The sequence below is a fragment of the Oryctolagus cuniculus genome, chromosome 12 (genome assembly GCF_964237555.1).
Source record: "Oryctolagus cuniculus chromosome 12, mOryCun1.1, whole genome shotgun sequence".
Taxonomy (NCBI): domain Eukaryota; kingdom Metazoa; phylum Chordata; class Mammalia; order Lagomorpha; family Leporidae; genus Oryctolagus; species Oryctolagus cuniculus.
The window spans coordinates 114,690,284-114,717,580 of record NC_091443.1 but is presented as its reverse complement, the minus strand read 5'-3'; the positions used below and the strand labels follow the sequence as shown (position 1 = coordinate 114,717,580).

Genomic DNA, 27,297 nt, shown 5'->3' with positions numbered 1-27,297 from the left:
ATTTTTTTTAAAAAGTGTACTAATGTTAGTAAATATCTGAAAATGGTCTGAATCATAAATCTTAATCTGTTTTTGCAAAAACTATAACGTCTCTGTTTAACAGTGTCTGCTTAATCAGTTACTCTGCCATTTCTAAAGTTAGGTCCTGTAAGCTCTTCTTAACTCTGTTAAATAGTTCTGAGTTATGTGATGATTTTGTGTACTAACTCTTATGTTCAAGTTTTTTTTTTTTTATTATTTCTGGTCTATTCAACAACAAGAAATATAGAATCCATATTCTGCCAAAGTAATCTGTGTACTCTACTGTCTGTTAAGTTATGATTGATAAAAAGCATTAAGTCTTAAAAAGTTATGTTAAATGTTGTTATGATCAGATCTGGTCTAAAAGTGTTAAAATTGCCCTAAATGTTAAGGAATTCTATTTTGACCAGATACTCTAAGTTCTCTAGGCACCTTCAACAGACTTTCTGAAAATCAAAGTTTTAAATTCTCTGGACTTTTGATACATCCAGAGGGGCCCCTGGAGATGTCAAAAGATATATCCCTCATCTCACAGAGATAATAACCAATTGGGCTGTTTAGATTAAAAGTGGTGCCAAGATGTAAAATGATGCTAAACTTCAGTTTCTTTCTAGCTGCTCCAGTCTCTGGCTCAGAAGCCAGATCCTTTAAAGAAAGACTGACAAAGTCTAAAAAGCGTCCCATGGTCCTGATTTACATCACCTTAATGCCCAGACCTTAGGACTAAGATATGGAATCACCCAGAAACAGGCAAGGCAAATTGTAAAATCCTGCCCTTCCTGTGTTACATTTCTCTGGGTCCCTCACTATGGTGTATAGCTTTGGCAGATGGATGTTACCCATTTCCCTAAATTTGGTAAGCTAAAATACATATATGTCTCTTTAGATAACATGTTCAGGTTTTGTTTTTGCCACCCCGCAATCGGGTGAGGCTGCCAAACATGTCATCTCTCATTGGCTTCAGGCCTTTGCTGTTTTAGGAAGCCCTATACAAATAAAGACTGATAATGGCCCAGCGTATACTTCCAACTCTTTTAAGCACTTCTGTACTAACTTCCACATCTCTCATATCACCAGGCTTCCTTATAATCCCCAGGGACAAGGTATTGTGGAACATGCACATGCCACATTAAAAAAAAAAATCATTTACAAAAAATAAAAAGGGGGAATATGGGGCCATAGCACATTCCCCGCAAAAATGGCTATCACATGCTCTCTTCATCTTAAATTTTTTAATACTGGATAACCAAGGGAAATTTGCAGCTGATCATCACTGGCATCCTGAAACCGAAAGACAACAAGTCTATGTGAAATGGAAAGACCCTCTAACTGCTCAGTGATATGGACCTGACCCTGTTTTAATATGGGGACATGGACATGTTTCTATATTCTCAAAGAAAGACAATGAAGTGCAGTGGTTACCTGAGCGACTGGTGCAGCAAACAATGTCACGAAGCAGCCCCTTGATCATCATGATAACATTGCTGATCAGGATCCTGGCTCGCCGGCTCACATCAAGCCAAACTTACGTTACCACCTCTGTTGGTTCGCCAGTAGTTCTAAATTGTTCATGTACTTATGATAATGGAATTAAAACAGCAGGGTTTGTACAATGGGTAAGGAACAATCAAACCTTGTTCCGTATTGGGAGGGATATACTTGAAAATCAATGGCTTAATGTGACTGATCAATCAAAAAGGGAGAATACTGATTTTAGCATATTAAAACTGGTCACATTGTCAGACTCCGGGGTATACCTTTGTCAACTCTGGAAAAAAGGCCTCGTTGATGTATTGGTTAAAACTGTTAAAGTAACTCTATGGTCAATTCCTCCTTCTCTGTCGAAAGTAGCAATTTCTGGCTACATTTAGCTGCCTCAGCTAATACGTCATCCTTTTGTGTAAATACAGCCAATTCTCCTACAGACCTGTTAACTAACAATATCCTGGGAGATCCTTCTACTAAAAAGGAGTTTACAAAAATTACCGGCATAAATCCTACTTCTCTAAAAATTAGCAATTCGACCAAAAGGTTATACTATGTGCCTTGGCAATTAAACAAAACTCAGCTTTCTCGATTCAATGGGAGCGAAGCTCCTAAAGGATGGGTTTTTCTGGGTGATTATTATGCATATAGCTCTCTAGCTCCTCATGATAGGGGTAAATGCTCCCTTGGATGGGTTGCACCCCTCCTCAAACCTACAGATAAGAATCTGTACAAAAGAAGATATACGCGTATGATTTATGAAGGATGTACTGATAATTTCCATGTTCCCGGGGATTGGGAAGCTTTTTTCCTTGCTGCCTCCATGGCAGGAGCTGCTGGGCTTGCTTATGCAAACACGGATTAAGAGAACTAGCATGTATTGTTACGAAAACTGTGAACACGACTGCTGCTGCCTTAGCCAATATTGCTGAGGAACTGTTACTGGAGAAATTGCAGGGTTCTTGTCTTTGTGCAAGAAAGAATTCAGGTGTGAGACAGAGAGTAGTGGGAGGTAAAATAACAAGGTTTATTAGGGAAGGGACATCCTTAAGGATGGATGGGCACCCCTCCAGACAGAGCCTGAGAGACTAGGGGGGGAGTGAGGTTACATGATGAGAGAGAGATTACACCTGGCCAGACCAGGCGGGTGGCTCAGCAGAGAGGCTGAGTGCACAGTCCGGTTGAGGCCCAGGGTTTTTAAGGAGATGGGTTTTTGTCTTCACACATCTCCTCCTGAAACAAAGGATTTTATGGCTGTAAATACTAAGAAGCTCCTATCTGAGTTTTCCCTTGAAGGTATCAGACAAGAGGAAGTCTAGCTGGTGCCATCCTGAGTTTAGAGGAAGGGTGAGCAGGACCCCCTAGAGAATGGGGATCCAGAGCATGGTGTTTGAAATGCAGATACTGGGCTGCATCTGGGAGATTGTGGAAGATTTGTCAGGCAGAAGGGGCAGGGATCTCTGCCTGGCAGGTTATCAGGTAGAAGGGGGCAGGGCAGGATGCGAACACTGGGCTGCCCCTGAAGCATTATCGGGATAGCTTTCAGATGTAGATGCATATGCTGGACATAGAAGTCTTCTCCGGAGGCCTTTGTCACACACACATAAGCTCATACCTAACTTTCTGCCTAACAGAACTTGATCAGGTCCGGACAGGTGTGTTGCTCATCCGGGCTGCCATTGACTACTTACTACTGAAAGATTGTATAAGCTGTGACTTGATTCCTGGAGGTTGCTGCTTTAATATCTCAAATAATGTTCCTTACATAAAATATCTGGTACAGCAGCTAAAAGTTGAACTTCAGCATATGTTTCTAACTAATCCCTTTTCTTTTGGTGGACCTCAATGGACCCCCTGGTTTTGACATTGCTGGGTCCTTTATTGCTGCTCCTGCTTTTTCTTCTGTGCCTCCCCTGTATATTCTGAGGCCTCTCTGTGTCATTTGGTGCCATTTGGTCTGAGATTTTAAAGTTGCATTCACAGCTTCACCCCCAAGCCAAAAAGGATGGCATTGAATTCCAATGATGGGTAAGACTTGGTCTCCTTGTACCAACCTAAGACAGGAGCCTCAGAGGATGTCTGGGGTGTCCAATGACGGGTAAGGACAAGAAGAGACATGGGTAACCTAAGACAGGAACAATGCCTCAAAAAATAAAAAAGGGGGAAATGTGGGCAGCCACAGGCAGTCGCCCCTTTTGTTTACACTTAAACATATGGATGGAGACATCCTGGCACAGACAAAAGGCTAAGGAGATTCCAGGAAGAGGCAGGAAGAACCATATCTCACTGCTAAACTTCTCACAAGAGATGGTGTAGATAATCAGTCACACCTGAAACCTGCATTTATCACCTAGGTGTTTTATTATACCCTTGTAATCAATGATTGATAACATTTTGTGATCTGTTAAGCAGAAGAACCTTATTGGGAACCCTTTGTAACACCAAAAGTCTTTTGGATATGTAAATCTTTTGTGTGCCTTCTTGTGTATGACTGGTCATGTTTAAATACTACTGGACTTGTTGAATAAACGAGCCTTGATCAGGATTTGTCTTGGCTCCATTCTTTGCATCCTTGTCCCCACATTCCCACTCTCTGTTTCAGGAAACTCAGTTCTTTGTGCTGCATGCCAGCACATGCCACAGTGCCAGCCCCTATGTATAACTCTTATGGCATCAGTAGAGACATTATGTCATATTATCCATTCCACATGAAAAGGGAATGGTGATGTGAATATGTGAAAACACTCAATCCATGCATGATGATATGAAGTACTCATGAACAAAAAATTGTATAACTTTTAGATATAGACAGATACACATATTAAGTGATTTTGTAAAGATGAGTTTAGTTAGACCAGTATAAATACACTAGTCATATGCTCTGTCAGATGCAGTCACAGGATCTGCCAATGTTTGGAGTTACCAAGTTTACATCCTTAACCAGAAGACATGGTGAATGAGATTTTAGAGTCTTTTTTAATGTATGATTAAATGAATAACTACAGTGAACTGGAAAATATGAATAAGAGGTTGGTGTTATTGCAAATGGGTCCAATAGAGGGGGAATCCTCTTGCAGTACTACAAATGAGTCATATAGAACAATAGTGTGAATAAGCTAGAAGGTGATATTCCAGATAAAATTTGCATCTGATATGCACCCCTAAAGATGTACATGTTTAGGATTCTGAGCTTTGAAAAGAAGTACACATGAATGCAAATTCTTGCCATGTTATATTTTGCAAGGCAATTTTGTTATATTATGAAAACTTTGACCTACATTTCTCCTCACACAGAATTAAGAATTCAATCCATAAGTAGATGTGTACTTCAAAGATTAAATAAGAAAAAATATACAAGACCCCATGGATATGCTTTTAATTAAACAGCATTTGAAAAATTTGTTCTCTTGCCATAGGTCATGGGACTCCAAATCCCATTAAGTTGACATTTACCAATGCCATCTTACTAGTTAAAGTGATCAGTTTAAGTTCATAATCGATCATAAATATAGCATTAAATGTCAAAGGGATTACATAAAAAAGATCAGTGCCTGCTAATAATAATTGATAGAATTAAAAAGCAGAGAATGATCCAACATGGAAAATAGGATACACAGCAGACTCATAGAATGACAACTGCCCTAAACAGCACTCTGGCCTCAGAATCAGCCCTTAAAGCATTCAGATCTGGCTAAAAAGCCCATGAGAGTTTCTCAGGCATGGAAAACCAAGAGACTGTGGCAAAAAATGACCTAAATGAAAGATCTCTGTGAGTGAGATCCTGGTGGAAAGAACGGGCCATCAAAGAAGTAGGTACCTTTCTCTGAAGGGAAGAGAGAACTTCCACTTTGATTATGGCCTTGTCTAAATAAGGTCAGAGTTTGTGAACTCAAGAGACTTCCATAGCCTTGGCAGCTCATGACAAGAGCCTTGGGTGATTACTGACACCATAAATAAGAGTGTCAATTGTTAAATCAACAACAGGAGTCACTGTGCACTTGTTCCCCATGTAGGACCTCTGTCCTTAATGTGTTGTACTATGAGAATTAACTGTAAAAGTAATCTTCAAACAGTACTTTGTACTCTCCCTGTCTCCCTCTCTCTCCTTCTCCCTCTCTCTCTTCTGAAAAGTCTGACTTTCAGGTAAGTAAATCAATAATTTTTTGAAAAAGAAACTAGGAAAGCAGAACAGTTTCAAGAAAAAAAATATTTTAATAAGGACTCCAGAACAAACTATAAATGTGCTACTACCGCAGTTTTGTCACTATGATATACTAAAAGAAAAGTAATTAATGTCTATTATCATGTACTAATTTGAATGATTGATTATTGGTAATTAGAATTCAGTTTTAAATGAAAACATTTCAAGTGACAATATTCATCAGCCTAGTAGAAAAAGGTTGAAACAGGCTGGCGCCATGGCTCACTAGGCTAATCCTCCACCTGTGGCGCTGGCACTCTGGGTTCTATTCCTGGTTGGGGCGCTGGTTCTGTCCTGGTTGCTTCTCTTTCAGTCCAGCTCTCTGCTGTGGCCCAGGAAGGCAGTGGAGGATGGCCCAAGTGCTTGGGCCCTGCACCCACATGGGAAACAAGGAGGAAACAACTGACTCCTTGCTTTGGATTGGTGCAATGCCAGCCGTAGCAGCCATTTGGGGGGTGAACCAATGGAAGGAAGACCTTTCTCTCCATCTCTCTCTCTCTGTCTAACTCTGCCTGTCAAAAAAAAAAAAAAGGTTGAAACAAAGCACTCTCTCTTAATCTCACAAAGTCATGTGAATAGAAGGCACATCTGATTCATTCTATTAGGCCTTCCTAAAATTTAAATTTTTTTTTCTGACAACAGTGAATTTGGCTCATCATAGAAAATACTTTGAAGGCTCTTGTTAAAATTGTCCCTCTTTGAAAAAGTAAATTTTACTGCATGAATCTACAAGAGGTAAATTTTTGATTTACAAAACATTGGAAAACCAATTATGCTTAGTCTCTAATTTCTGATTTACTTTATAGAACAGAAATTACACAGAAAAATTTCACTTTATCTATTTTTTTTAAATATTTACTTACTTATTTGACAGACAGGAGAGAGACAGAGAGGTCTTCCCTTTGCTGGTTCACTCCCCAATGGCCACAATGGCCAGAGCTGAGCCAATCCAAAGCCAGGAGCCAGGAGATTTTTCTGGGTCTCTCACATGGGTGCAGGGGTCCAAGCACTTGGGCCACCATCCACTGCTTTCCCAGGTCATTAGCACAGAGCTGGATTGGAAATGGAGCAGCCGAGACATGAACTGGTACCTGCATGGGATACCAGTGCCACAGGCAGAGGCTTAATGACTGTGGCACAGCACCGGCCCCCACTTTATCTAAATTTACGGTAAACCCATGAGTTGTATCACAACACAATTTTTTCCTTCCTTCCTTCCTTCCTTCCTTCCTTCCTTCCTTCCTTCCTTCCTTCCTTCCTCTTTTTCTCTTTTTCTTTCTTCTTTCTTTCATTCTTTCTTCCTTTCTTTCTCTTTTTCTCTCTTTTTTCTTTCTTCTTTTTATTTCTTTTTCTTTTCTTCTTTCTTTTTTCTTCTTTCTCTTTATTTCTTTTTCTTTTCTTTGTTATTTTTCTTTTTTTTTCTTTCTTTCTTTTTGTTAATTTTTCTGTGTCATGAAGCTTGCACATTGCATCCAAGGACATGGACCAGGGAGAGAGGCTTATGATTACTGTGTGCAAGAACTCTCCTCTTGAGGGTCAAAGCATCTGACATGGAAGCTGTCCTAGATTAAGTCCTCAAGTGCCTCTCTCAATAACAAGCAAGAGAAGGTGTGCTAACTGGAGAGCCTCTTTGGTTGAATTAACTCTGGGAGGTCTGAGTGTTGCTGGGGTCCTCATTGGGCTATAATAATGGGTCATGAATCATTTGAATGTGACTATTCACCACTAGAGGGCTCTGTAGGGTTGATTAAATTTTTACAATCATTGACACCTGATTCCCCACTGTTGTCCCTAGCTGCTCTTCTGGGGAAGAAAATCTGCTCCCCTTGCAGGATACTTAAGTCCAGCAGTGGAGGAAGCATATTTGAAAGAGCCCACAGCTGAGATAAAGGCAAAAAGACACTTGCTTCCATGTGAGAATGACTGAGAATACTGTCTTGGTTGGGTAAAAGTCATCATGAAGAGGATAAGGGACCTCTGCATTTCCAAGTGTATTTCTACCTCCCAGCTGTGAACCCAGACTAGGGCATCCATTGAATAAACAATGATTGCATACTTCTATGTGGTGATTCCCTGCTTAACATTGCCTGCTGAAATCTTGTTCCCATATACTTTTACCCAGCATGATTTGTCTTAATTTTTTCACTTCTCCCTGATAATACTCAACAATTTGCACGCTGTGCTCTACATTTGACACACTGACAGCACTTTCTTTTTGTGTGCACTATAAACCTGATAAATTGCTCTAATGATTTTTATTATTCCATCATTGTAAAAATTCCTGTATCATGTTCTTTAATAAGTTTGGCATAATACTGAACAGTGTTTGACACTGAAGACACTGTGTTTTTGCTTGCTAGTATTACCTAGATTGGGAGTAGTGATATCCTGTGATTATACCTTCAAATTGAACTAAAGAGAGCCTAAACTCTAAAACAGGAATAAAATTGCTGATAGTGGAGGTGAAGCTGAAGAGAAGGAAGCCAAGATTGGACACTCTGGTGGTGTGAGTGAGCTGTTTATGGGTGATCTGTTCCTTATATAAAACCTGCAGGTTTGCCAAGTTATGTACCACTCAGTAACCTTCTTTCACATATCTTTAAGAATTCTGTCTCAAATCTCTCCCTTAATTTCATTTTCACAGTTACAGAAAATGAAGTTTTGAACAAAGCTGATGGTTATGGATTTAAATTATTTGCAGAAATTCTTTCTTTCTAATGCATGACTCACTGATGCTGAAAGTTCCCTCTTATCTCTCCCAGCAAGAATCCTTCATGGCCCACACTGCTGTTGGTGCTGTAGAAACTTACAGTGCTGAAGGGGTAGTCCAAAATGGAGGCTGTCATGATGAAATTCTCTGAGTGCACTATTTTAATATCAGGCAGTGGGTTAACGCCCAGGCCTGAAGTGCCAGCATCATTTATGTGAGCCACTTTAAGACCCAGTTGCTCCGCTTTTGATTCAGCTCTCTGCTATGGCCTGGGAAAGCAGTAGAAGATGGCTCAAGTTCTTGGGCCCTTGCACCCACAAGTGAGACACAGAAGAAGCTCCTGGCTCTTGGCTTCTGATTGGCACAGCTCCGGCCATTACGGCCAATTGGGAAGTGAACCATCAGATGGAAGACCTCTCTCTCTGCCTCTCCTCTGTGTTACTCTGACTTTTGAATAAATAAATCTTTTTTTAAAAAGTTATTTGGCATATCACCTTTATTATAAAAATCACATCTGGGCAAGTTTTCGGCTCTGGATGCAACAGACTGTCACTGGCTAAGTGGTAATTACAGTGTACTGACTTCTTCCAGATGGCAGCAGAACTCACCAGCACAGCCCCTTCTCTGTGATGACACCACTCCACATGCCCACTGCTCTCCTGCATGCTGCTCTTGAGCTCTAGCCTTTTAGTTAGCAACCAATCAACCGCAGTTGGCTCTAATCACACACGCACATCATGCTGCAAATATCACACGTTTGAGAAAGGACTTACTGTTACAGACCCACTGGTGTGTGGGGACGGGGATGGCTGAGCACACCCTGGCACCTGCTCCTAAGAAGTGACACAAAGGGCCCCAGGTCTCAGAGCTTGCCCTTTGAGTGTTTACAGCATCTCTTGGTTTGGTTTGAAGAGGTCAATTATTTCTGAGTTTTCGGTCCAGTGATTTGACAGCTACCAAGAAATTAATTCTCCCATTCCTTAATCAGGCATTTGAAACTTATTAGCAATATGTGTATTTCTACATCTTTGAATAATGACTACTTCTCTGAAGGAAACAGTGAGAGACACCATGGAGGTTTCCTCTGGTAGGGTAAATCACACTTAGTAATATATGATTCGAATTAGTAGATCATTTTCCATTTTGACTTAAAGATCCTACCAGTTTCTGCTTACTACATTGTACTTCAGAACTCTTTCACATTAAATATGACTAATATGCATTTCCATATTTTGAAAGAGAGTATAAAAACATCTCACAGCTTTTAATAAAACTTTCCATTTCCCTTTTGCAGCAAAGAGACAAAATCAGTTCAACACACCAGAATGAGAGGGGGGAAAAAAAACTCAACTACCTATTTAATTGTTTTATTGGTAAATAGTTTAATTTGCGATTAGTGTTTCTTTTCTTTTTTTAATAACCAGAGATGCGCCGATCTGAAGCCAAGAGCCAGGTACTTCTTCCTGGTCTTCCATGCGGGTGCAGGGGCCCAAGGACTTGACCATCCTCCACTGCTATCCCAGGCCATAGCTGAGAGCGGGATCAGAAGAGGAGCAGGTGGGACTAGAACTGGTGCCCATATGGGATGCCGGTGCCACAGGCAGAGGATTAACCTGTGCCATGATGCTGGCCCCTGGGATTAGTGTTTCAAGATATGAATTTTGAGGACAAACAGTTCAGCCCAGAACAATGAAAAGGGACCCACTGCTCTGCCTCAGAGGTGGGCAGTTCTAAGGAGGACTGAATATTTGAAGTTAGGAGTAGGGCTCCTCACAGCATTTTCAATACAATCGCTGTCTTATATGGCACCTGCATGAACACACATACACACACAGACACTTACACTTGTATACACATACACAAACCAGTATGGGATGTCTAAGTGTTTTGTATAGGTAAAATCAATATAATATCTGATATGATGAAATTAGGGAACAATTAACTGTGATGAGAAGTAGAAAAATGGTAATAAAATCTGCAGTTACACATATATATGGCATCCACCATTCATTGTTCCTGAAAAGTAAACATTAGAATACATGATTCCTAATACATGATTTCTAGAAATCATGCCTTACATCAATATAGACTAGTCTACATGAGAGATGTTTTCTTAAAGACCTTGCAAATTTTAACTTGTTGCTCTAAATTAGCCATTAGGATTATAGAACACATAGGAAAGAAACAATCCAAAAAGGCATAATCTATTGATGCAACTAAAATTTTGGCATATTCTCTCGTTTATCTTTTCATTACCTATTAAATTAAGTTCATACTTCATTATCAATGAATTTTCAATTCCTTGAAATTTTATGTATCATCTAAGGTTTTCAAAATTATTGTCAAAGGTGTTTTAAATACGTGAATGAATTTTACTAATTCAATGAACTTGGGGTGACTAGTACAGAATTTTTTTCTAAAGATGTATTTATTTATTTGAAAGTCAGAGCTACACAGAGAGAGAAGGGGAGGCAGAGAGATAGAGAGATCTTCCATCTGCTGGTTCACTCCACAACTGTCTGCAATGGCCGGAGTTGTGCTGATCCAAAGCCAGGAGCCAGGAGCTTCCTCCAGGTCTCCCACATGGGTGCAGGGGTCCAAGGACCTGGGCCACCTTCCACTGCTTTCCCAGGCCATAGCAGAGAGTTGGATTGGAAGTGGAGCAGCCAGGACTTGAACTGGCACCCACATGGGTTGCCAGCACCACAGGCGGCAGCTTTACCTGCTACACCAGAACTCTGGCCTCTAGAATTTTTTAATTGCTAAAGTATAACAAAACATATGACACTTTGGCTTCCTCAAAGCCTCCAAAGGATGTCAATAACCATGTGACTCTCAGGATATTGACAATTGATTGATGATGTTAATTGTCAGAGTTAATGTGTCATTACTGTATGACAATTACAAGTAATTCATGAATTACTTGTTCATTACAATTCATTACAATTGAAAGATCTTTATAAAGATTTCTTATAGGCCACCAAGTAGTTATATAGACCTACATTATTCTTAAATTGGTGAAAATTCCTTAAATATAAACAGAAATCCAACCCTCTAAATGCTCTTTAAATGGTCTCAAAAACAGCCATGAATGAAAACATAACTGCTAAAATCTACTAAGATTGAGGCTGGTGCTGTGGCATAGTGGGTAAAGCTCCACTTCTGATCCAGCTCTCTGCTATGGTCTCGGGGAGCAGTAGAGGATGGCCCAAGCCTTTGGGCCCCTGAACCCTCTTGGGAGACTTGAAAGAAGCTCCTGCCTTCTGGCTTTGGATCAGTGTATGTCTGGTAGTTGCAGCCATCTGGAGAGTGAATGAGTGGATGGAAGACTTTCTTTCTCTCTCTCTCTCTCTGCCTCTGACTCTCTGCAAATTTGCTTTCCAAATAAATAAATCTTTTTTTTTTTAAATCTGCTAAGATTAAGTAACAGCATGGAAATTCAGTGATATTTGAATTTAGATTTTCTCTTTCCCTCTCCTCTCCTGAATCATTGTCAGTAAACTGCAGTCCAATTGTGTGAAGCCAAGAATGGGAAGTTTTCCTTTCTGCCAGTTGACTGGATACCTTGGATGTGAGAAATCATCTCTACTTCTCCTCCTTTCCATGGGCCTGTTGCTGTTCCTGTGCACTGTGAGTGCAATTGTGAGGTGGGCCCCAGGCCCAACTTGTGGATGGGCTCCACATTGGGCATGGGAACTCTTGGAAACCTGCATCCATCAAATGGGATGTTCACAGTACAAAATTCTATGAAAAAAACTAACTAGATTTGTGTTTAGTTTGGGTTGGAGGGATGAAGCCATCATTAAGGAACAGTTATAGGGTACTGAGTTTGTAGCTGAAGTGGTAAATGTGTTCTTAATTGACAGCCATCATGATTCCATATATCTGTTAAAACCACTCAATTGTACACTCTGAATGGAAAAGTTACATGATAATTAAGTGAAAATAATATCTCCATAAGTAATTAAAAATTTGTATTTCAGATCATTTTAAAACATGTACATTTAATTATTTGAATTCATGTAACACTTTATACACTAATATTCCAAAATCAAGTATGCATAAAATGAGAATTCTCATCTTTGTTATGCATTCTATATGTAGACATGGCTAAAAATGCTTGAGAAAATTAAACTTAATAGAATGATTAACTCAGGGAGCAGGTTTTCTGTGGATGGTGAAGAGGAAAGTGGTATTTATCTTATCTATGTCTGTTTCTAAAGAATATTAAATGAATTAATATAGGACTAAACCTAATCAGACATGAGATGCATGAATGTATATATTTTCATTAATGATTATTACAAGATTGACTTGGATCTTAATTCTTGTAAGATCCTCAGTCAATTCCACTCTGATTATCACTCTTTTTATGTTTACCACAGCAGCTACATTATATACATTTTTGTAGATTTAACACAAAATATGTATTAGTACTCAGGTCATTGATAAGCGGCTTGAAATTACAAGCGCTAATCACTATGTGGGAGGTATAACATTAATTCAGACAGAGGAATTGAGTTGACAAAGGGAAGTCAGCAACAATTGAGTGTGACTTTCCCACTTTGTCTTCTCAAGGATCCCCATTGAATCTATATCTCCAATTTCAAAATAAACAACTCCTGCTGGCACATTGTAGGGAATCCTGCAGGAGTCCCAAAAGAGTTACAGAGCACCACTAGCCCAAAAAGAAAGAGAAAAATCAAACCAAGATCGAGTTACTTTAGCTAATGCTACTAAGCACGAGGAACTGCCCAGATCTTCTGCCAGAAACAGACACAGCTTGTCAGCACCATAAGGACAGAAGAACATTACATCATAAAGAAGCAGCCAACCAGTTGGCCACTACTTTACTTCACCCACTTTACCGTATCACAATTGGTCTCACTCAGAAGGCTTCTATCACACCATTGGCCACACCCAAAACCAACTTCTGGTTGGTGACACCCAAAAAGGATGGGCTTGTGATTGAGGATGCCCTAGATCACAATCACTGCCCACCTACCCCAGAGAGGGGATAAAAATCAAGCCTCACAACTGCTTTCCATCCTCTTGGGCAACAATGGCTTATTCCAAGTGATGGCTGAGTGGATCTGCTGCATCTTGTCAAAGCTCTGCCAAATTGTTCACTGGCCAAAACTCTGCTTGCCAGACACTATATCTTCTATTTGCTTTGCAGTATTCTTTGCATTGTTCTGTATAAACATACTGACTTACATAAAAGCAGAAGGCATATTTGGCATAAAAGTTATTAATGTTATAAGAGATTTTTTGGCAAGCTATTTATGATCAAAGTGTCTGGCCACTTTGGTAATGTTTTCATCAAGATGTTTCCAGATTGTCAGTATGATTGTAGATTGGAGTAGCAGGGTTGGTGGTGAAATATGGGGGGGGGGGCTTGAGATTGAAATTTGAAGAAATTGAAGGATAATATAGGAAATGATGAGGCATCTCATACTATTCTGTTTCTGTCTCAGGAGCAGTAGTAAAGTTTGTCAAGATGTCTTCTAATTGGTCATCCCAATAATTGGTATACAATGGTGAGATGATGAATATTTAATTGTGGAAGTAAGTCATCGATATAGGTTATTATATTTTTGATGAACTATTCTTGATTTATACCAATGCCATCTGTCTCATCATCAATCAAGATGAAATCTTCATAATTTTCATCTGTTTCCATACACTCCTGGGCTCTTTATTCACATTCCTGGGTTGTGTATCCAATTGGGAATTGATCCAGTGTAAAAGGTGATGAATGGAATCTTTGTATAATTCCTTCTGGGCTCTGCAGTTCTACCATATATGTATATGGGTTTGTACTGATTATAGTCCAATTATTAATATCCATTGAATTTTATTCTTTTAAGGTTTTGATCAAACAGAAGGTGTAGTTGGAGATGAGCTTTCTCTACCAGTCACTGCTGTTCACTGACTGTTCATAAAATGTTAATGTCAAGACAGGACAACCACAGTAAAGGTTAAACAGGTTGTATATATTGTAGGAAGCATGTTTGGAAGAACCTTGAAGTTGATTTCATGGGGTTGCACAGGCAGATTGGCATCCCATCATCAGGGTAGATCAGTGTTATTGAGTGTTAAATTTAATGTCTGTGTCAGTGTAAATGTTGAAGATGTTGGGCTCAAACTCTGAGGTTGGACTCTTGTGCAGGATACTCACCAGGATGTCTAGTAGTTGGTTGTCATAAATCCATCCAAGGGCAGTAATGGTTTTATGAAGGTAGTGATGGCCTGTATTGTTGATGGATCCAGATTGGGTTGGCTATTTGCTGGCATGATCCTACTTCAGATAAGCACAAGTTTTTTTTTTAAAGATTTATTCATTTATTTGAAAGTCAGAGTTACACAGAGAGAGGAGAGGCAGAGAAAGAGAGAGAGGTCTTCCATCCGTTGGTTGGCCAAAATGGCTGGAGCTGTGCCGATCTGAAGCCAAGAGCCAGGAGCTTCCTCTGGGTCTCCCACATGGGTGCAGGGGCCCAAGGACTTGAGCCATCTTCCACTGCCTTCCCAGGCCACAGCAGTGACCTGGATCAGAAGTGGAGCAGCTGGGTCTCAAATGGTGCCCATATGGCTTGCTGGCACCTCAGGCCAGGGCATTAACTTGCTGCACCACAGTGCTAGCCCCAGTATAAGAGTATTGACCTGAGTTTACAAAAAATATTAACTCATCTCTCCTTGGGAGTTTTAATTGTTCTTTATTGCTTGTAGTCCAGTATGTGTTTCCTGGTCTGTTAGCTATAATTTCTTGTGAGGGTAACATTTGATCCTTAAATGTTTTTTTTTAAATTAACTTATAAGGTTTGACTTTGTGTTTTGAATTTTGTTGTGGTGTTACTTCTAATAAATCATTGGCATTTTGTGTTATGCTTTATGTGGGTGTTCTGTGTTTATTCTTGTTCTGGAGTTTAATTCAAAAACTGCAATGTCTAGGGCATTTTGCAATTTTTTTATTATTATTGTCTTGAAGTATTTCAGGTTTAATTCATCTGTTAAACCTTTCTATGTTACCACTAGCATGTGGATTATATGCCATATGGTAGTTCCATATTATTTTTTATTGATTGATTTATTTGAAAGTCAGAGTTACACAGAGAAAGGAGAGGCAGAGAGAGAAAGAGAGAGAGAGAGAGAGAGAGAGAGAGAGAGAGAGGTCTTGCACTCGATGGTTCACTCCTCAATTGGCCTCAATGACCGGAGCTGCACCAATCTGAAGCCAGGAGCCAGGAGCTTCCTCCAGGTCTCCCATGCAGGTGTGGAGGCCCAAGGACTTGGGCCATCTTGTACTATTTGTCCAGGCCATAGCAGAGAGCTGGATAGGAAGTTGAGCAGTCAGGACTAGAAACTGGCACTCATATGGGATGCCAGTGCTTCAGGCCAAGATGTTAACCCATGGCGGCACAGCACCAGCCCCAGTTCAATATGATGTCAAAATTTTCTGCCCATCTTTTATATCCCATAAAGTGGGATCCTTGATCACTTTCAATCACTATTGGGACTCCCAAGAGTGAAATCCATGTCCGTAAATACTAATAGTGTTGTCCTGGTTTGGGTGTTTGCATTCTCTAGCAATTTCCAGTCCTGTTTCAGTGTCTACTATTGTACATGCATATTTCTTTTGGAGCTTGAGTAATGAATGGATCTATAAAGTCTATTTGTAGTAAACAGCTAAATGTTCTAATTTTATAATTTAATGGTGGTTCTCTGTGTATAAATCTTGGTGATATATTTGGACAATCTGTACACATTTTAATAGCATTCTTACACTGTTGCCACGTAATGGGTAGGTTTCAATCAGGAACCCATTTGTACATTGCATGTGTTCCTATATGTCCTAGCCATTGATGTAATTGAAGAGTTTCTTTTGTTATCTCTAATGGATCAGTATTAACTATTTTCCATTTGGATTTTTCTTTAATTTTAGTGTATTTTTACTTTATATTCTCAATTTTGTTTAGTGATTTTCAATTTAGGTATGTTAATTTACCAATTATTAGGTTTTTTTTTTAGCTAATAGTTGCTATTTGATCTAAATCTGTCTACCACCTCATTGTATTGTGCTTCATGATGGGGTTTATTAGTACTGGCATCTACATGAGTAATCATTATTTTAAGTTTGTTAAATCATTATTTTAAGTTTATTTAGACTCAGATATCTTAGCACATGTCTCATTGGACCATATATCTTTACCACAGATTTGCCAATTATTTTTTTTCCATTTACTAGGCGAAATTATGAATGCATTGTATGAGCACTGTGAATTATTGCAAATGTAAATGTGTTTGTGTCCTTCTTGGATTGTTTTTTCTACTGCTAACCAAATTGCAAGCGTTTCTGCATGTTGTGCTGAATTGTCTATTCCCTCTTTTGTCAGGATCATTCTATCTGAGGGTCTACAGGCTGCACCTTTCCAGGGTCTACCAAGGCTGAGCCACCTGTAAACCAGGTATTCCTGAGTTGCTCTGATCAGGTTGGTCCCCAAGTGCCAATGGGTTTAGGTGGTGGGTTTTGTGTTTGTGGTGGTGGAGTTGTCATCTCAGCCACCTGTGCAGTGACTTTTGATATGTTGCCACCTGTCTTTGCCTGTCTTTGCAGCTATTGGGATTGATCTTACAAGTTCTTTCTCAGCTGTGGTATTGTCTGCATTTGCAAAGGAAGATAATTTTTGTGTGTTGATTTTATATCCTGCTACTTTATCAAGCACATATGGGAGTTCCAATAGTCTCTTTTTTAAAAGAAAGCTTTTATTTAATGAATACAAATTTCATAGTACAGCTTTAAGAATATAGTGGTTCTTCCTCCCCATTTCTGCCCTCCAAGCCCACTGGCTACTCCCTCTCCCATCCCATTCTTCATTAAGATTCATTATTAATTAACTTTATATATAAAAGACCAACTCTGTACTAAGTACAGATTTAAACAATTTGTACACACATGCACACAGTATACAGTACTGTTTGAAAACAAGTTTTGCAATTAATTATCATAGTACAACTCATTCAAGACAGAGGTCCTACATGGGGAGTAAGTGCACAGGACTCCAGTTGTTGATTGAACAATTAACTCTTATTTATGGTGTCAATGATCACCTGAATCTCTTGACATGAGCTGCAAAGTCTATGGAAGTCTTTTGAGTCCACAAACCCCAGCAATATTTAGACAGGGCCATAAGCAAAGTGGAAGTTCTCTCCTCTCTTCAGAGAAAAGTACATCCTTCTTTGATGGCCCCTTCTTTCCAATGGGATCTCACTCACACAGATCCTTCATGTAGAACATTTTTTGCCACAATGTCTTGGCTCTCCATACCTGAAATGCTCTCATGGGCTTTTTAGGAAGATCTGAATGCCTTAAGGGCTGATTCTGAGGTCAGAGTGCTGTTTAGGGCATTTCTCATACTATGAGTCCACTGTGCAGTCTGCTTCCCATGTTGGAACATCTCTGCTTTTTAATTCTATCTATTGTTATTACCAGACACTTGGTCTTATTTATTTGATCCCTTTGACACTTAACCCTATCTATATGATCAATTATGCACTTAATATAATCACTGTAATACATAAGGTGGCATTGAAGCCATCCAGCTTAATGAGATTGAGAGTCTCATGGCACGTTTTTAGGCTTACCCTTAGGTAAGTCTGTGGGAATGTGCTCCAAACTGTACAGCTTGTATCTCTCTTATTTCCACCCTTATTTTTTACTGGGATATATTTTCCATTGAATTAATACACCTATGATTAATTCTATTTTAAGTAAAGAGTACAACCAATGGTATTATGTAGAAAAAAATGAGATAATAAGCTGTTCCTTGACATTCAAGACAAGGGCTGTTCAAGTCTTTGCTTCTCATTGTATCAATTTTACTTCTACAGGTTTCCTTTTAGGTGCTCTGTTAGTTGTCACAGAATAGGGAGAACATATGGTATTTGTCCCTTTGGGACTGCCTTATTTCACTAAGTATGATTTTTCCAGATTCATCCATTTTGTTGCAAATGACCCATCTTCCATTGATGGGTGACTAGGTTGTTAATTCCATATATTAGCTATTGTGAATTGAGGTGCAATAAACATGAAAGTGCAGATAACTCTTTTGATGGCTGATTTCATTTCCCTTGGGTAAATTCTAAGGAATGGGATGGCTGGGTCATATGATAGGACTATATTCAGATTTCTGAACTATCTTCAAACTGTCTTCTATAGTGATTTTACCAGTTTGCATTCCCACCAACAGTGAATTAGTGTACCTTTTCCCCCAAATCCTCACCATCATTTATTGTTTGTTTATTTCTGTATGAAAGCCATTCTAAACAGAGTGAGGTGAAGCCTCATTGTGGTTTTGATTTGCACTTCCATGATAGCTAATGATCCTGAACCTTTTTTCATGTGTCTGTTGGTCATTTGGATTTCCTCTTTTGAAAAATGTCTGTTTAAGTCCTTGGCCCATCTCTTAACTGGGTTGATTGTTTTGTTGTTGTGGAGTTTCTTGATCTCTTAGATTCTGGTTATTAATCCTTTATCAGTTGAATAATTTGTGAATAATTTCTCCCATTCTGTTGGTTGCCTCTTCTTTTTCTTGACTGTTTCTTTTTGCCATACAGAAACTTGTCAATTTGAAGTAATCCTGTTTGCTAATTTTGGTTTTGACTGCCTGTGCCTCCAGGGTCTTTTCCAAGAACTCTGCCTGGCCAATGTCTTTCAGGGTTTCCCCAATGTTCTCTAATAATTTGATGAAATCAGATCATAGATTTATATCTTTAATCCATGTTGAGTGGATTTTTGTGTAAGGTGTAAGGTAGGGGTCTTGTCTCATACTTCTGCATGTGGAAATCCAGTTTTCCCAGCAGCATTTGTTGAAGAGGCTGCCCTTCCTCCAGGGATTGGTTAGCTCCTTGGTCAAATATAAGTTGGCTGTAATGTTTGGATTGATTTCTGGTGTTTCTAGTCTGTTACACTGATCTGTCCATCTGTTTTTGTACCAGTACCAGGCTGTTTAGATTATAATTGTCTTGTATGATGTCTTAAAGTATGGTATTGTGATGTCTCCAACTTTGTTTTTGTTGTATAAGATTGTTTTAGCTATTCAAAGTCTCCTGTGGATCCATATGAATTTAAGCATCATTTTTTCTAGATCTAAGAAGAGTGACATTGATATTTTGATTGGTATCACATTGACTTTGTAAATTACTCTCTGAAGAATGGACATTTTGATGTATTGATTCTTCCAATCCATGAACATGGAAAATTTGTCCATTTTTTGTGTCTTCTTTTATTTCTTTATTTAATGTTTTGTAATTTTCATTGTAGAGATCTTTGACATCCTTTGTTAAGTTTATTCCAAGGTATTTAACTTTTTTGTAGCTATTGTGAATGGGATTGACCTTAGAAGTTCTTTCTCAGCCATGGCATTGTCTGTGTATACACAGGCTGTTGGTTTTTGTGTATTGATTTTATATCTTGCTACTTTATCAAACTCTTCTATGAGTTCCAGTAACCTCTTAGTGGATTCTGTTGGGTCCTCTATATATAGAATCATGTCATCTGCAAATAGAGATAGTTTGACATCCTCTTTCCTGAATTGTTTGATTTCTTTTCTTGCCTTATGACTCTGGCTAAAACTTCCAGTACTATATTGAATAGCAATGGTGAGAGTGGGCATCCCTGACTGGTACCGGATCTTAGTGGGAGTGCTTCCAACTTTTCCCCATTCAGTATCAGTTGGTCATTGGTTTGTTATGAATTGCCTCGATTGTGTTGAAGAATGTTCCTCTAAACCCAATTCGCTTAGATTTTTCATCATGAAAGGGTGTTGTATTTTGTCAAATGCTTTCTCTGCATCTAATGAAATAAGCATATGGTTTTTGTTCTTCAATTTGTTGATGTGATGTATCACATTGATTTGCAAATGTTGAACCATCCCTGCATACCAGGAATGAATCACATTTGGTTCAGGTGAATGATCTTTTTGTTGTGTTGTTGGATTCAATTGGCCAGAATTTTGTTGAAAATTTTTGTGTCTATGTTCATCAGGGAAATTTGTCTGTAATTCTCTTTTTCTGTTACATCTTTTTCAGCTTTAACAATTAAGGTGATGCTGGTTTCATAGAAAGAATTTGGGAGGATTCTTTCCCTTTCAATTTATTAAAAAATTTCAGAAGAATTGGTTAGTTCTTTAAGTATTTGGTAGAATTCAGCAGTGAATCTATCCAGTCCAGGGCTTTTCTTTGTTGTGAGGGTCTTCATTACTAATTCAATTTCTGTCTTTGTTATGTGTCTGTTTAGGCTTTCTACATCTTCATGGCTCAATTTAAGTATGTTGTAAGTGTCCAAGAATTTATCTATTTCTTCTAGGATAAGATGAGTAAAAATAGAGGCATACTTGTGTGCCTCACAGTAGAAAATAAAGAAATTACATGTTTACATGTCTTTATATTTAAAAATGCAGTCAGAATGACAATACTTATTGCACATCTTGGAGTACCAATGGTATTTATTTATTTATTTATTTATCTATTTTGACAGGCAGAGTGGACAGTGAGAGAGAGAGAGAGACAGAGAGAAAGGTCTTCCTTTGCCGTTGGTTCACCCTCCAATGTCGGCCGAAGCTGGCACGCTGCAGCCGGTGCACCGTGCTCATCCAATGGCAGGAGCCAGGTACTTATCCTGGTCTCCCATGGGGTGCAGGGCCCAAGGACTCGGGCCATCCCTCACTGCACTCCCTGGCCACAGCAGAGAGCTGGCCTGGAAGAGGGGCAACTGGGACAGAATCCAGTGCCCCAACTGAGACTAGAACCCAGTGTACCAGCACTGCAAGGCGGAGGCAATGGTGTTTTTATATTTTTCATATACAAAATAATCATATGATATTCAGCTTTAAAATACTAGTATGCTTGTGAGAAAGTTAGAATTGGAGTCATTATAGAAGATAACCAATTTTAAAATTAAAATATTTTAATTCTAAAATAATTTTAATTAAAATAAAGATGAGGGAAGAGGGGCAGATGACATCAGGTAATAGTTATGAAAATCTAGTTATATAGGAATAATCAGTTCTTAGCTTTCCCAGTACAGCAAAGAAACTATAGATCACAATATTGCATTATATACTATATGAACAATTAGAGGGGAGGAGCTGATGAGCTTAGAAAAAAACTATAAGGAAATGGAAACACTAATTACTTGATTGATCTACTTATACATGTTTTGAAATATTGGATTATACTCCCTAAGTTTTACAAGTACCACATGTTGATACAAAAGACGAAATAGTTGTTTTCTGGGGAAAAAAAAATGCTTTATAGAAATGATGTATATGTGGGGCCAGTGCTGTGATGTAGTGGGTAAAGCTGCTGTCTGCAGTGCTGGCATCCCATTTGGGCACTGGTTTGAGTCCTGGCTGCTCCATTTCCAATCCAGCTCTCTGCTATGGCCTGGGAAAGCAGTAGAAGATGGTCCAAGTCTTTGGGCCCCTGTGCCCATGTGGGAGACCTGAAAGAAGCTTCTGGCTCCTGGTTTCAGATAAGCACAGTTCCGGCCATTGTGGCCAATTGGGAGTGAACCAGTGTATGGAAGACCTCTCTCTCTCTCTGCCTCTCCATCTCTCTCTGAGTAACTCTTTCAAATAAAGAAATAAATCTTTAAAATAAAAGAAAATTGAGAGTCACCAATTAAACAAAAACTTTAAAAAAATGGATGTATAAGTAATGAATATTTATAACATTTATTATTTTTATTTACTTATGTATAGTATGCATAGTTTTGGAAGAAATGCATGACATTTATATGTACAAGAGTGCATGTATGTGAACACAAGCATCATTTTTACTGTAAGAGTTTAACACTAAGAGATTACCTGTCACTTCAGGATGAAATAAAATGTCTTCCCTGTACCTCTTTAAGAGAAAAACTTACACTATATTGACAATATTTTAAATTGTTTAGGGGTGGGGTGGCATGGTGGTGCACTAGGTTAATCCTCTGCCTACAGCACCAGCACCCCATATGGGCACCAAGTTCTAGTCCTGGTTGCTCCTCTTCCAGTCCAGCTCTCTGCTGTGGCCCAGGAAGGCAGTGGAGGATGGCCCAAGTGCTTGGGCCCCTGCACCCACATGAAACCAGGAAGAAGGACCTAGCTCCTAGCTTTGGATTGGCATAGCTCTGGCCATGGAGGCCATTTGGTGAGTGAACCATTGGAAGGAAAAGCTTTCTCTCTCTCCCTGTCTGTAACTCTACCTGTCAAATAAATAAATAAATAAATAATCTTTAAAAAAATTGTTTAGGGGCATTTATTTTCATTTTATCAAAAATGTTCAAAATATTTGCTGACATTCATTTTCTATGAAATTATTTTTGAAACTAATGAAAGTATCCATTGAAATGCTTTTAACACATTGACTATCATATTAATGTCTGTTGTTAAGGTAAATGAATTTACTATAAATTCAAGAATAACACTTCTTTTGTCATCTTTGTTTAAATGAAAAATGGTCTTAGAGAATACCAGGGGCTGACTTTTTAAGAAATAATTTTTACTTATTTATTTATACTTGGATTTTTAATGTTAGATCATTAAAATGTAGAAATAAATTTAATGTTGAGTCTAACATATTGACTTTTCATAAGATTTATAGGTTTTTCTTTGGTTATTTAAGTTTTTCTCTTTTGGACTGTCAGATTGATATGGGTGGGGTTATGTTAATTTTGTTCACCAGTATGTAACTTTAGTACTTACCATAACATCTGATGCAAATATAATGTTTGGTAATTTTAAACCTGCAAATGTCTTACATTGCACTTAATTAGTGGTTGGGTCACTCATGAATATTAACATTTTAAATCATGATTTTACATGTAAAATGGCTTAATATGTTTTACATGTTAGATTTTCCATTAAGCTTTTTATTTTAAAATACTGTCCCTCTGCTGAAAATATTTGTGCCGCTAGAGCCACCGATCCGATTAGAAAAAAAAATTTTCATTAACATTTTCTACTTTCTAATGTTCTTTATCAAAGAAAATCATTCAAGAACTTGAACTTCATGGCTCCTACATGGGCATATCAGTAACGGGAGACCAATCACACTATGCAAAGTAAACATAGATTAAAACATTTCATCTAAACCACTAGTTTCCAAGCAATGATGTTTGAAGACTTTGATAGTTCCTCAGGAACTGCATGCAGTGCAGGTGTGGTGAGGTTAAGCTATTACGGTTCTGAGAGCTCTCTTTGTTTGAATCAGTTGATATTATCTGCATGATCAATGAGAACTGGACATTGGGTTTTATTTTATACAAGGGTTTGGAGAAAATGAGCTTGAAGAAAAATGTTTGACAAACAGTGAAATAAGGATGTAAATCAAAAAATAGATCTTATAACTACTGACATTTTAATTACATTTTGTTTTGTCTAAAAGAGTCTAGAGTTTAGTATCTGTAGGATTTGTCATACTGGAAGAAACAGGGAAAACATCTTCATTTAGCCAACCAATTTAAAACATGTTCTTTTCTTACAGCACTGACTCATCTAATGACTGAGGAATGTTCCCTTTTGAAAAATGATAAAGAAGTAATGTGGGGCCATGAATCCATCTTGCAGCCATTCCTGGCACATATCACGTGGCCCCCATGGCTGGAGGGGGTGTGGCATATCCCTCATGATGCCAGAGGCACTCCTTCTGGTAGAGCTGGATGGAGCTGCTGACTAACTGCTCATACTTCTTACTCAACCAGAAGATAGCATTTCTTCCCTAGAAACACCATTGTCTTTGGTGCCCTCTGACTTACAGAAGACTCCCTGAATGTGATGTAGTGCTTGAAGATCTCATGTGCCCAATTTGTTGCAATCTGTTTGATGATCCTCAAGTTTTGCCTTGCTCACATAACTTCTGCCAAAAGCGCCTGAAAGGTCTCATAGAGGGAACTGTGCAGAATTTATTGTGGAGACTATCATCATTCAAGTGTCCCTCCTGCCATAAGAAAATGTCAGCTGCTGGAGTTAGCAGGTTGCAGGTTAATTATTCCCTGATGGGTATTGTGGAAAAGTAGAACAAGATCAAGATTTCTCCCAAGATGCCCGTGTACAAAGGACTCTTGGGGCAGTCCCTCATTGTTTTCTGCCTGACTGATATGCAGCTGATTTGTGGGATCTGTGCTATTCCTGCTGACCACACCAAGTATGTCTTCTGATCTATTGAAGATGCCTATGCTCAGGAAAGGAATGCCTTTGATTTCCTCTTCCAGAGCTTTGAGACAACGTGTAGGGGAGATGCTCTTTCTCACTTGGATACCTGGAAACTAGCAAGAGAAAATACTCAACAGTTACTGACTAAAGATTAAGATGAAATTAAGAAAAAAAAAGATAAAATTAAGAAATTTTTTGAGAAGTTGAAACAAACATTGGATCAAAAGAATAATGAAGGATAATGAAATCCTATCTGACTTTGAGATCATGAAATTTGCAGTTCTGCAAGCTTATGACCCAGCGGTTAACCAACTCAACACCACCTTACAGGAACAATGATTGGCCTTTAACATGGCTGAGGCTTTCAAAGACTTGGCAGAACCCATGATGTTTCTGCAACATATGTAGGCATTCTGGGAGAAAATCAAGGTCATCAAGGAAATCCCTTTACCTGCCTCTTAATTTTCCCAGAAGCACTTTGATGAAGAACATTGACCAGTTAGTGTGAGAACATCAAATTAGTAGATGTGGATACTTTCTTTGCTTCAGGGCACTGTCACATTCATTAGCAAGATTCCCTGGCACTTTTATCAGTTATTTGTAGTAGTCTTTCTGCTTGACTTTCTCATTTTCTTCAGTCCCACTGCATCCCTAAAATGATCTTTATTTGATGAATATGCAGGCAATTCACTGTCAGCCTATGTTCTTTGGGTGGGTGCACCTTATTAGCTGTGGTCTCACCAATCCTTATCCACACTAACACAGAAGGCCTCTATAGCAATCCTGACAGCCAGAGCAAGTACAACGGCGTACTGAACTCCTGGAGAAAGATCGATCTGTAAGGGCAGTTCATGACATCAAAGCCACAGATGTCAGGTTAGATAAATAAGATTTAATGCAGAGGTACATTTTGATGGCTGAGTTGTTACAAGACTTTATTTGGAAGGACAAGATTTTTGACTAAGTGATATATGAAATTGAAGATATGAAACACTAGAACTAGAGACCTATGCACTTAAACTTAGAAAAAATATCATTGATGCCTTAGGAACTGAAGTCCATAGACTTGAGAGTGAACAAAAAAAAAAAAAAGAAATCCTGAAGTTCCATGTGTAAATCTGCAGATATTATAAAATGATACAATGAATCACTTCGGAAGCATGTTTGCCCAGCCACTCTGAAAAGCCATTTCCTACACTTTCATGCTGATTACAGAGCCATTCAGGAGACATTGTTTCTAAGAAGAAGAAAATATTCTGTGTGAAGAGCAATTGAAGATCCACAGAACCAGAACAACTTCTTAAATTCTATGAGACAATACAAGTTGGATTAATCTGAAAATCCCATTTTTGTGATTCAGTATGGAACATTTTGGTATTTGAATTGCTTATAGTTTCTCATTTTAGCCTATCAATGTGTGTTGTACCTTGAAATAATAATTCTTCTCTTTACATTGGTAAAACTAAGTGGCATCCCCAGGATTATGACTTTCAGTTTTGTTTCCACTGAAGTTTTCATTTCATCCAAATCTGCCCATCTGAATATGTTGGCTATATCTCAGTATGTGATTTTTAAACAGTCCCTGTTTCAGAGTCGATCTTTCCTCATAAAATGTGTAAATTGTTACTACATACCTTGTGACTTTGACTTGAGTCCTAACAGAAGCACTATCCTAACCTAGTTATCCACATTGTTCATTCCAGAAATGACTTAGTTGCTGAACTGCATGAAGGTGTTTTAGGACACTCTTTTAGTCCATAGTTGTTATACCTTTGTAAAATGTCTTCTTTATCTTTGTTAATATTTCATTTAATTTTCCTTCTTTTATAATCCTACCTTGACTTTTACATTGTTGTAGTAACATTCTACTGAAGGGAAAAGTTTTCCTCATCAGCTGGATGTATTAATAATTCCCAAACTATGGTTCCTAATCAAAAAACAAGAAGGCAGGAGCAATACTTCCATAACAAGAACTTCTATTTCACTTTTCTCAAATGGTCACAGCCCAAGAACCATGACTCCCAAGAATAGAGTATCTTTTCTGATGAAAGAATAGAATGATTACATTCTTTTACCTAATAATTTCATTTTTAGGAATTTATTCTAAGGAAATAAAAGGAATAGACCACAAAGACATAATGGGCACATAATGTTCCTCTCAGTGTTTCTTAAAATAGTAACCCATCAACAAATAAGCAGGAAAACAATAGGGGGAAAATTCAAATATCTATCAGAAAAGAATATATAAGTCATTGTTGGAGCACCCAACAGGATTAGTCTACACATTGTCAACAAGAGAAGTGATCTCTTAAAGTCACCCGAGACAAAGAAAGATCTCCATCCTTAAAATCCACTAATAGAGTCTCATTTATGTTTCTTATTTATTTATTGGAAAAAATAGATTTCAATTAAAAATAAAATATATACATCATACATTCATTTACTATGAACAATGCGTGTGTGTTTTTTTTTTATTTGACAGGTAGAGTTATAGACAGTGAGAGAGAGAGAGACAGAGAGAAAGGTCTTCCTTCTGTTGGTTCACTCCCCAAATGGCCACTACGGCCGGTGCTGCATCAGCCCAAAGGCAGGAGCCAGGTGCTCTTCCCAGTCTTCCATGAAGGTGCAGGAGCCCAAGCACTTGGGCCATCCTCCACTGCCCTCCCAGGCCACAGCAGAGAGCTGGA

At 38.6% G+C, this 27,297-nt stretch overlaps 1 pseudogene; it reads left to right on the top strand.

Annotated features, from left to right (window-relative positions):
• The first annotated feature begins 1,466 nt into the window (after nucleotides 1–1,466).
• On the top strand, nucleotides 1,467–26,397 carry LOC138844816 (E3 ubiquitin-protein ligase TRIM13-like; annotated as a pseudogene).
• The last annotated feature ends 900 nt before the right edge of the window (nucleotides 26,398–27,297 follow it).